We start from the raw sequence: 12437 nt of genomic DNA, 5'->3' as shown, positions 1-12437 counted from the left end.
TTCGGCCAAGTCTGAAAGACGGTCCTACCCCTGTCCCCCCATCCCCCCCCCCCACACCTAATCCTACCTGGAAATCAAAAGCTACAGCTTTGCCATTCACAGCTCCTCCAGTACCATCCACCAAGGGCCATCCCCCGCCCACCTGCATCTCGTTTCCATTCCCCAGCTATTTCTTTGTTCCTCTCTAAGAGCTCCAAAGAACGACCTGGTTGGAATGCATTGGGAACACAGGGAAGGAAGGTTTTAGACTGAGGGGAGTGGGGGGGGGGGGGGGCCATGGAGGGGAGATGATGGAAACAGTGGTTCTCAACCTTCCTAATGCCACGACTCTTTAATACAGTTCCTCCTGTTGTGGTGACCCCCAACCATAAAATTATTTTCGTTGCTACTTCATAACTGTAATTGTTGCTACTGTTATGAATCGTCATGTAAATACCTGATATGCACGATGTAATTTCATTGTTCGCAACCCACACGTTGAGAACCGCTGGTTTAGAAGAATGATGGAGCCCTAACCAGTTTGGCTCAGTGGATAGAGCGTCGGCCTGCGGACTGAAGGGTCCCGGGTTCGATTCTGGTCAAGGGCATGTACCTTAGTTGCAGCACATCCTCAGTAGGGGGCGTGCAGGAGGCAGCTGATCAATGTTTCTCTCTCATCAATGTTTCTAACTCTCTATCCCTCTCCCTTTCTCTCTGTAAAAATTCAATAAAATATATATTTTTTTAAAAGAATGATGGAAATGAGCTTTCTTCTTGAACGGGGGAGTGAACACTTTCAGCATCGATTGCGAGGGTGATGGAACCAGGCAGGCGAAAGGTTGGCCATGTGAGTCCTTCACTTTGCACCTGCCTCCCATAGACTCTCTCCTCGTCTGCCTTCAGGCTGCCCTCTGCAACTGACCAGGAGCCCCATCTTCCCCGTTGCAGAACCTCAAACTGGTGGACACCTCTTCTCTACCAGGGTCCAGCAGTGGGATCTTATCTTCCAACCCTACCTTCGCCTGTCCGCCCTCCTCGGACCCCGCTCATCTGTGGGGACTACAACCGTGACACGGTTCACGTTGGAACTGCAGTGCAAGCACCGTGACCGGGGCTTCTGGGAGTTAAACCCCCAAGAGATCATCGCTTCCCAACGCCTGTCTGACAAACCCTGTTCTCACTTCCTTGAAACCCAGGCAAAAGCTTACAGACCTAACTGCTGGGTCCTAGGCAGCAATGGATTCCCGCTGGCCTGGAAGGTGGAAACTGGCATCACTGTCTTACCTTCTAAGAGCAGACGTGACAGTGGTGGAGGGTCTGGCTAGGAACCAGGAGGTCACAGTTCGATTCCCGGTCAGGGCACCTGCCCAGGTTGTGGGCTCCATCCCTAGTGTAGGGTGTGCAGGAGGCAGCAGATCAATGATTCTCTCTTATCACTGACTAGAGCAGTCGTGGGCAAACTACGGCCCACGGGCCGGATCCGGCCCGTTTGAAATGAATAAAATTATTGAAAAAAAAGACCGTACCCTTTTATGTAATGATGTTTACTTTGAATTTATATTAGTTCACACAAACACTCTATCCATGCTTTTGTTCCGGCCCTCCGGTCCAGTTTAAGAACCCATTGTGGCCCTCAAGTCAAAAAGTTTGTCCACTCCTGGACTAGAGGCCCAATGCATGAAATTTGTGCACGGGAAGGTTCCCTAGTGGCTGCCAGCTGCCAGCCAGGGCCTCCCTTCCCACAGCTGCCTGCCACTGCCAACACCCGCCATGTTCCACACCGCCCCCTGGTAGTCAGCCCACATTTAACTTCTGGCCGGTCGAACTCCCACCTGTGGGGACAATTTGCATATTAGCCTTTTATTATACCGGATGTTTCTCTCTTTCTCTCCTTCTCCCTTCTTCTCTGAAATTAATAAAAATATTTAAAAATAAAAATAAATAAAAGTAGACACTACCATGGCGAACACAAGCATGGGTAGCTGCCAAAGAATGTGGGTGAGGTAAGCACCTTATCACAGGTAAGGTGGATCTTTCGATGAACCTATGAGAACACTCAATGTGAGAGAAACACGGCAAATTGATTGCCTCCTGCACATGCCCTGACCAGGGCCTGGGCCAGGGAGGAGCCTGCAACCCAGGTACGTGCCCTTGACCGGAATCGAACCCAGGATTCTTACACGTGCATTATGGGCCTCCCATATACAAAGTAGCCCTCTGAATCAATAACATACGCGGGACCTCCATCATCCGATTTGTGATAAACAAACTAATAGGTTGATATTCGTACAGAAGCGTCATTCCGTTCTAATGGCTTGGGTTTGCGGAATTTCTCCCTCTCACCGCACCCCACCCACACATGTCCATTAACACGGGAATCAGATCACCCTTCCTTTAAATACATCCGGGCCTTTCACCACCTGTCAGATAACCAGACCCCTCATTCGTAGTCACACTGCGTCTCAGCCTTCCCACACGATTTCTACACGTTTCTCCCACCTGTTTGGTATTCTCCTCCTGCCCCGTTTCTGACATGAGCCTTAGCTTTCTCTCACATGAAAGCTGCCTGACATAAGGGGTGACGCTTATCTATACTAATAAAAGGGTAATATGCTAATTAGACTGGACATCTTCCATACATCCTTCTGGACAAAGCCACGGTGGCGGGGGCTGAGGCAGAGGCAGTTAGGGGCAATCAGGCCGGCAGGGGAGAGCAGTTAGGGGCGATCAGGCTGACAGGGGAGGGCAGTTAGGGTGATCAGGCCAGCAGGGGAGAGCAGATAGGGGGCGATCAGGCCGGCAGGGAAGCAGTTAGGGGTGATCAGGCCAGCAGGGAAGCAGTTAGGGGGTGATCAGGCCGGCAGGGAAGCAGTTAGGGGCAATCAGGCAGGCAGGCAGGTGAGCAGTTAGGAGCCAGCGGTCCCGGATTGTGAGAGGGATGTTCAACTGCTGGACATCCCCCTAGAGATCCCAGATTGAAGAGGGTGCAGGCTGGGCTGAGGAACACCCCCACCACCCCCCAGTGCATGAATTTCATGCAACGGGCCACTAGTCTATATTATAAAAGGCCTGTGGCCCTAACACCGTAACGACCAACGACCGGACGGGGAACCGAGTGGGTGGCGGCGGTGGCCAGAGTGAAGCAGCCTGGGTCCCAGGTGCCTGGCGGCCAGCGGGCAGGTGGGGAAGGCCGCGAGATTTCGCGCACTGGACTTCTAGTTAATAATGAACTTGGAGCCCGAGCCGGTTTGGCTCAGTGGATAGAGCGTCGGCCTGCAGACCCGGGTTCGATTCCGGTCAAGGACACATGCCCGGGTTGTGGTCTCCATCCCCAGTGCGGGGGGGGGGGGGGGGGCGTGCAGGAGGCAGCCGATCCATGATTCTCTCTCATCATGGATGTTTCTATCTCTCCCTCCCTCTCCCTTCCTCTCTGAAACCAATACAAATAAAAATTAAAAATAATAAGAATGAACTTTGATCCATCTAATCAACTGCCGTACAATCAATGACATGGGAAAAAAACAGCAGCTTGTTGACTGACCACACGGCTGACGGCACCCTGTTCAAGGTGAAATCCCTCCCAGGTTTGCTGTTTCTTGCTCCTTCGCCAGCTCATCAGGCTTTTATTCATTTTTCCACAAACCGGAGTTAATACCAGTGGTGAGACTTGGCAAATAGTTTGGGAACATTAGGACCCCGGGGACCTGCTTAAACGCAGTGACTACTCCCGGCGGCTACTTCCTTGTTTCCTATTAGGAGATCTTAACACGCTAACAATTTCGAGCTCCATGTTTATTTCATTCACCAGGAGTTGGGCCCTCGTCTCTCCAAGTAATTTGGGGCCATTTGGACTTAGTTCTTGGCTGGAGATGAAACATTTCTCAACCACGAGGGCCTGAATCTTTCATGCTAGGGAATAACATAACGCTGCGTGCAATCGTTTTATAAATGCGCGTGGTTTCCCCAAAGACTACATTTTATGTGGAAATAAACGAAGGGACCCCCCCCCCCAGCCCCCGATGGGAACAAGCAGGGGTTCTTTAAGTCTGAGTTTGCCACAGTGAGGGCCTCCGCCACCAGCACCTGCATTTGTCGGAGAAGCAAAGAGAGACAGGTGGACGGCAACAGCGCCTTATGGTGGGGAAGGCGGAGACGACTAAGATGGATCCTGATTGGATGCTGTTGATGGAGAAGCTGGACACGGGCTACCTAGAAGGGGGCGGGGCGGGGGGCATCCTATGTGATTGGTTACTGGGTACATTTGGCTTTTTTTTTAATATATTTTATTGATTTTTTACAGAGAGGAAGGGAGAGAGATAGAGAGTTAGAAACATAGAAACATCTATCAGCTGCCTCCTGCACATCTACTGGGGATGTGACCGCAACCCAGGTACATGCCCTTGACCGGAATCGAACCCAGGACCTTTCAGTCCGCAGGCCGATGCTCTATCCACTGAGCCAAACCGGTTTCATTTGGCTTTTCCCACTTGATCCTGACTGGAAACAGGGGCAAACGTTAGGGAAGGTGTCAGCCACTGTTCAAGTCCTGGCCACTCAGGGCTCCCTGTTCCAAGGGTGGTTGCCTGATTTCTTGGTCTGGTTCCTGCAGGTCATGGGTCAGGATTCTGGTTTTTGTTTGTTTTTAAATATATATTATTGATTTTTTTTTTTTTTTACAGAGAGGAAGGGAGAGGGATAGAGAGTTAGAAACATAGATGAGAGAGAAACATCGATCAGCTGCCTCCTGCACACCCCCCACTGGGGATGTGCCCGCAACCAAGGTACATGCCCTTGACCGGAATCGAACCTGGGATCCTTCAGTCCGCAGGCCGACACTCTATCCACTGAGCCAAACCAGTCAGGGCCAGAATTCTGTTTTTATTCCTGGTCAGACGGCAGTTGCATGAGGAGGTGGCGGGGGGGTGGGGGGGGGGAGTGCATTATGTTCCAAACTCCGTGCTTCTCAGATGTTAGTGCCAGTTACTCCTTTTCTATTTCGCAGTCGCACAAAACGGTACCTGCTCCTGGGCTCTCAAATCACGTCGGGAGAGAGCGAAAGCGAAGAAACACTGGCATGGCCTGTGGCGCTGAGGCTTTGAGCTCAGAGAGGCATCTGTGTGCAAATGACGAGAGCGACCTGCTGCTGCCGCCGCTATGGAAACCAGGGCCCGAGGAAGAGGGGGGACGGAGCCCCGATGAGCAGTAGGTGCTGAGAAAAGGGGGAAATCCCCGGAAAGAAGATGCTGGACATCCCTGAACAAGAGCGTGCGCATGCGTGCACGCAACACACACACACACACACACACACACACACACACACACGCCTGGCTGGTACCTGCAATGATGCAACTCCCACCTTCCGGTTATGTTGCTGGGTATCAATCTGTGATGCCAGCCTTCCACCCTGGGTGGGGATCCCCTCCCCCATTCCTCCACCTTTCCAGGTGGTACCAATTAAGAGGAAGAAGGCCTTCGTCCTAACACAGCGGTTCTCAACCTGTGGGTCGCGACCCCTTTGGCGGTCGAACGACCCTTTCACAGGGGTCGCCTAAGACCATCGGAAAACACATATGCAATTACATATTGTTTTTGTGATGAATCACTATGCTTTCATTATGTCCCATTTGTAACAATGAAATCGGGGGTCACCACAACATGAGGAACTGTATTAAAGGGCCGCGGCATCAGGAAGGTTGAGAACCACTGTCCTAACAGAGGTTAACCAAATAAACCCAATCTGAGGCTTTCATGGACAAAACTGGACACACTGGCTAGACGCAAGAGAAGCGAAACTAAGTATCACGCCTATCTATCTATACGGTGGGCCGAGTGGGTGAACGTGTGCGATCGGTGCTGTGAGCTGTGGCTGGGATTAGCGCCAGTGGTCCCCCCGTGTGTGTCATTAGCACAGCGAAGGCTGGGAGAGCGGTTAACACAGTCCTATCCTTGGAACCCATCCGCTCACTTGGTTTTGGCTCCGTTATTGTTTGGAGAAGCGATTTCCACCTGTAAAGTACTTTTCACGGCTGCCAGTGAAATGGGAAGTGTGGCTTTTTTAAAAGTCTAGATCAGTCATATGAGCTTGCTCTGTGTCAAGAGGTGCTTCATGCCCTGGCTGGTGTGGCTCAGTGGATAGAGCGGCGGCCTGCGGACTGAAGGGTCCTGGGTCCATTCCAGTCAAGGGCACATGCCCAGTTGCGGGCTCCGTCCCTCCCCAGTAGGGGGTGTGCAAGCGGCAGCCAATCAATGATTCTCTCTCATCATTGATGTTTCCATCTCTCCCTCTCCCTTTCTCTCTGAAATCAATAAAAAACATTTTTTTTAAAAAAAATTGTTAATGAAATAAAGAGCTCACCTTGGGATAAAAATAGTTTCTTCGCTGTGGAGACCTCCAGCTTCTGCAATTAACAGACCCCCAACACCAACGCGCTCTCTCTCTCTCTCTCTCTCTCTCTCTCTCTCTCTCTCACACACACACACACACACACACACACACACACAGGAGCGCTTGAGCTCGTGGAAAGCACAGATTCCAAAGCGACAAAGCCAGAGGGTGCTCTGGGAGGCAGCTGCCATACGATGGGAACATTTGGTTTCTGAACTGCCTTAAAGCGCTGACCTTTTTCCCGTTGCCAAATAAACACGCCGCAAGCTGCACTCGTGCGGAACAAAGGGCTCCTCCGTGCGCCGAGCCCGCCGATCAAAGCGGTGACTCTTAGGTCCTGTTGTCCTTTTGGCCGGAACAGGCACTTGTGTGAATTCTGGAGCAGAATTCTGGACCACTTTGCTTTTAATGCATATCTCACATTAAAAAAAAAAAAAACATACATCTTGCAGGAGTGCACAGTGCGTGCGCACACACACACACACACACACACACACATACACACACAGTTAGAAAGACAGAGATGAGCGAGAGAGAATAAAACACAAAGTCCCAGGGAACCCGCATGACTAATTCTGTATTTTTTAAAAAAATGCCAAAGACGTCTGTTCCAGTGGGAACGGTCCCCAACTATTAGCAATTGCAAACGTGAGTCATGAAGACATGGAAAATACAGCCTGTAGCTCATCTAGTACATTTGCCCCAAAATATCATCTATGGCATCTCTGCATCACCCATTTGGTTGCAGCGTGTCGCCCAGCGACGCCCAGTTCAATTCCGCAGGCAAATCTGCCAGTGTTACTGATTCCTCGAGTTCCAAGGGCAGCTCCCTCTACAACGAGTGGGACTCATGGACCACCCTCTATCCATCCTATTCCATTTCCTATACCCATTCTATTTAGCCTGCAGACACACACACACACACACACACACACACACACACACACACACATACGGCCTACTTCTGTTACTATAGATTCCAATGGAAGCAAAGGAAACCTTCAGAATTAAGGTCAATAACGGACATAAGAGTCTTCGATAGCTCAGTCGGCCCCTCTGCAGAGCGGTGTCTTGGTGACCAGAGTGTAGAGGTGACTTTTTTTTCATTGATTAATGTCAACACTCCCAAGCTCATGGGTTGACCATTTTGAAGTTGCCCCGACGTCCACTGTGGTGGGGTCACTCACTTCTAAAAGTGGCTGCTTTGCCCTGGCCGGTTTGGCTCAGTGGATAGAGCGTTGGCCTGCGGACTGAAGGGTCCCAGGTTCGACTCTGATTAAGGGCACATGCCAGGTTGCAGGCTCCATCCCCAGTAGCGGGTGTGTAGGAGGCAGGCAATCAATGATTCTCTCTCATCATTGATCTTTCTATCTCTCCCTCTCCCTTCCTCTCTGAAATCAATAAAAACATATTTTAAAAAATTTAAAAAAATAAAAGTGGCTGCTTCGCCCTGGCCGGTTTGGCTCAGTGGATAGAGGGTCAGCCTGTGGATTTAAGGGTCCCGGGTTCAATTCCAGTCAAGGGCATGTACCTTGGTCATAGGCTCCTCCCTAGCCCGGGCCCTGGTTGGGATCATGCAGGAGGCAACCAATCGGTGTGTTTCTCTCACATTGATGTTTCTCTGTCTTTCCCTCTCTCTTCCACTCTCCCTAAAAATAAATGGAAAAATGTCCTCAGGTGAGGATTAACCAAAAATAATAATAATAAGAAGAAGAAGAAGAAGAAAAAGAAGAAGAAGAAAAGTGGCTGCTTTGAGGTCCAACCCTAGTCTCTCCTCCTGCATCCAACGAGGCAGTGGCCACGCCAGAAATCTACAAATCACTTTCCATTCCTTCTTCCACTGCTCCCCCGTATTCTCTAGCCAACGGCCAACCTCCTAAGTATATCACCTGGCTACGTAACCCACTCTCTTTTTCCCAGGTTCACCAAAAGCGTCAGTTCCTCCTGAAAACTGGCCCCCTCCCTCTCCTGACCCTAATTAAGCCCTGCCTCTGAGTATTCCCACAATCCCCCGTGTCCACCTCTGTCCCAGCAAAGTCATAATTTATGATCCTCCTCTAGTTACAAGCCTGTCTGCTCTAAGAGGCTCTGAGCTCCTTGAAGAAGAATTGCATCCTTTTACTCTCTCTCTCTTGACTCCATATGTGCCTAACCCAGGTGCTGGGCAGATGGACGGATGGATGGCCATGTGGGTGGAGGGACAGTTAGGCCCCAACAAGAGGCCATTGGCTTCCCCTGGTCTTGCAGACTTGCCACGGATGCCAGCCCGAGTCACATCCGTCACCAGGACTTCCTCAGCCACACAGCTTGGACTATTCTTAAAAACAAACTATCCTTTTTTAAAAATATATTTTTATTTATTTCAGAGAAGAAGGGAGAGGGAGAGAGAGATAGAAACATCAATGATGAGAGAGAATCATGGATCAGCTGCCTCCTGCACGCCCCCTACTGGAGACCGAGCCCACAACCTGGGCATGTGCCCCTGATCAGAATCGAACCCTGGACCTTTCAGTCCGCAGGCCGACACTCTATCCACTGAGCCGAACCGGCGAGGACAGAACAAACTGTTCTTAAAAGGAAATGTCATCTATATTCAAAGATAGTCCTGGAACGTGTGGGCTGATGCATTCTCCCCAAATTCTCCGGAAACCATCATCTGAAAACGGAAATCATGACACGGATCCTGCACACAGCTGTGCGGATGGAGACGCCTCAGGGAAATGAGGCACCACCAGGTTTTATGGTAGCGGTTCAAGCAAGGCATCCCCCATGCCTACTTCCTTCTCTTTGGCCCCAAGTCCAAGTGTCAGGGTCTGGGCCATGGGGAAAGCTAGCGAGGCACATAGGGGACACGGTTTAAGGGGGCACGGAGTTTGACAAAAGTGCCAGTGGGGAGTCAGCACCTGAGAGCAGGGGCCTCCTTCAATTTTGCCTCTCGGGTGTCTTACTGCCTCTCCTTAGTCCTGACCCTGCAAATACAGGTACTTCTCCTTGGGAGACAAGCATTGAGCTTTCCCAACACACACATCGTAGTCATCTCTAGGTGGGAACAATCCGGGTTTATGCGGAAAGAGATTGCTATCCTTTTAGCAAGTGCAGGGCACAGTGCCTCACCAGCAGAGAAGGACATAGCCATCGGAGCGACGCCCTTTGCCTGCGAGCTTGTCCCTGCCTTCATCGACCCCGTGAGCACAGAGGGCATGTGTTCCTACCACAGGCTTGGAGGTGTAAACAACAGGAACGTAGCGCCTCGCCATTCTGGTGGCGACCTGGCCTTCTCCAGCAACCTCGGCTTCTTAAAGCACCCACCACCCTAATCTCTGCTCCCCCTGTCACGCGGTGCTCTCTCTCTGCACCCACATCCGTCTCCCATTTTCCTCTTTTCATATAACACCAGTCATATCGGATTCAAACCTGCCCCAATGATTTCATGTTACCCTGGTAACTTCCACAAAGCCTCCATCTCCAAGTAAGGTCACATTCTGAGGTGCTGGGGGGTTAGGGCTTCAGCATATGCATTTGAGGGGGACACAATTCAACCCATAAAAGAGCACCCGTACCTGACAGGTCAAGGACACACGTGTGAACGCTCAAGGTCCCTCAGACCGGTGACTGGGTCCCTCGAATTTCAGTTTTGTCTATGGATATCTTCCCACCCTCCCTCCAGCCCCAAACCAACGCCTTCCTCCAATAGTGTTATATATTGTACATCCCCTAGGGCAGTGGTCGGCAAACCATGGCTTGCGAGCCACATGCGGCTCTTTGGCCCCTTGAGTGTGGCTCTTCCACAAAATACCACGTGTGGGCGCGCACGTACAGGGAACGCTGTGGAGTGAAAGAAGATGTAGTGTCGAAGATGGAGAAAGGTGTGTGGAGATGGTTTGGACATACAGAGAGGATGAACGGAAGGAGACAGAGAAACAAGTATACAAGACGAGTGTGGATGGGAGAGTTGGAAGGCGTCGACCTCAGCGAACGTACCTCCATCAGATTGAGGACGTTTTTAGCAAAGGCCAGCTTAGGAGGACCCTAATGAAGTTAATAACAATGTACCTACCTATATAGTTTAAGTTTAAAAAATGTGGCTCTCAAAAGAAATTTCAATCATTGTACTGTTGATATTTGGCTCTGTTGACTAATGAGTTTGCCGACCACTGTCCTAGGGACACCCATGTGCCCCTCTCCACATGGGGACAGGCCTTGGACAGAAGGGGGCATGGGAACCCACCCAGGCTCTGCTATCCCCACCACTAAACCATGGTGGACATGCCCCTGTGACACCCCCCACCTCCCTCATTATCCTGTAGCACTGGGTCTATGAGAATTCCAAGGACTCTTCCTGTTCTAAATAAAAATCTTTCTACTTGCTTCACTTTCTGAGAAAATGGAGATAAAGTGCTAAAGCAACTCAAATCCCAGAACGCTGTCCTCCCCTCCCCTCCCCAAGCAAAGAGCCCCAGGTCACAGGGGTGATTAGATGGGGCCTCTCTTGGACACTCAGGACAGCAGGGTGGGTGACAAGGGCCAGTCCCTAAAGGCCAACCGGAGTTCCTTCCAACCACGGGACATGTGGCATCTCAAGCAGGAGGGATGACGGTTTATACGCATCCCAGGAGAGCGGGACAAGATGTGACGGGGGGAGCGAGATGGAGGGGAATCCTGGACTCCGGGAAAATGCTGCTGCCCTGGGAAGCAGCAGCCAGCATGAGTTTGAAGCCCGGTTCTTTCTGGAATGTCTTTGTGTCCTTGGGACAAATACGTCACCTCTCCGAATCTCACCTTGCCCACACACAAAAGGGGATCAAGATGGCCACTGCACAGGCTTGTTGGGATAGCTATAATAATAAAAGTGTAATATGCTAATTAGACCAGACATCCTTCCAAACGACCTTCCAAACGACCTTCCGGACGAAGCCAGGGCTGCGACAGAAGCCCGGGTCCCGGGTGCTAGAGAGAAGCTGGTGCTGGAAACCGTGGGAAGGAAGGCCTACTCTTGCAGGAATTTTGTGCACCAGGCCTCTAGTTCAATATAAAATGGCCCACTGTCTGGCATACCTATTCCAAGAGCAGTAGCTCTCAGTTCTCTTTATGGCTTCCCTGGAGGACTTTTTAAAATATATTTTATTGATGTTTTACAGAGAGGAAGGGAGAGTTAGAAACATCGATGATGAGAGAGAAACATCGATCAGCTGCCTCCTGCACACCTCCTACTAGGGATGTGCCAACAACCAAGGTACATGCCCTTGGCCAGAATCGAACCTGGGACCCTTCAGTCCGCAGGCTGAGGCTCTATCCACTGAGCAAAACTGGTCAGGGCCCTGGAGGACTTTTTAAATGAAACTCCAGCCTGGCCCGCGTTGTCAGTGGTTGAACGTCCACCTATGAACCAGGAGATCATGGGTTCAATTTCCGTTCAGGGCTCATGACCCGGTTGTGGGCTCGATCCCCAGTAGGGGGCGTGCAAGAGGCAGCTGATCCATGATTCTCTCATCATTGATGTTTTTCTCTCTCCTTCTCCGTTCCTCTCTGAAATCAATAAAACGATGTTTTAAAAAGAAATAAATGAAACTCCATTCTTGCAGAGACATCCATGAGGCCCAGGGGAGGGACAGGGAGAAGGGCTGAAAGGTAGGGGGGACATGCAGGCACGCAGTCCTGGCTGCTGTCCATGGTACCGATTCTGTTGGGATCCGTGATTGGGGCGCCTCTGGGTACAGAGAGGAGGACCAGGATGCGTGAGGCTCACTCAGGGGCCCTTTCCAGAGAGGGGTCGGGAATGATGCACGATTAGATCCAAGGATGCTGAGAAATGCACTTCGTTTTTTGGCAAAAGATGCTGGTGATTTCATAAACCAAGAAGAAATGCGGGGCTGCATGTGCAAGCTCGGCACCGCGCCCGGCCGCCGCTAGGTGGCGCCGCTCAGCAAGGCAGCAGGAGGCGGCTGCCCGGCTCTGGGAAGCGGGCAGTTCTCGCAGGACCCGCTCTGCCTGGTCCGTGCCTTCCCATGACTGTCTGCTGGGTAAAACACCACCTTTTATTTTTTTAACACTTCTATCTTTCCAACCTGCCACA

The sequence above is a fragment of the Myotis daubentonii genome, chromosome 21, assembly GCF_963259705.1.
Source record: "Myotis daubentonii chromosome 21, mMyoDau2.1, whole genome shotgun sequence".
Classification (NCBI taxonomy): domain Eukaryota; kingdom Metazoa; phylum Chordata; class Mammalia; order Chiroptera; family Vespertilionidae; genus Myotis; species Myotis daubentonii.
The sequence above is the reverse complement of the archived record's forward strand: the minus strand, read 5'-3'. Positions refer to the sequence as shown.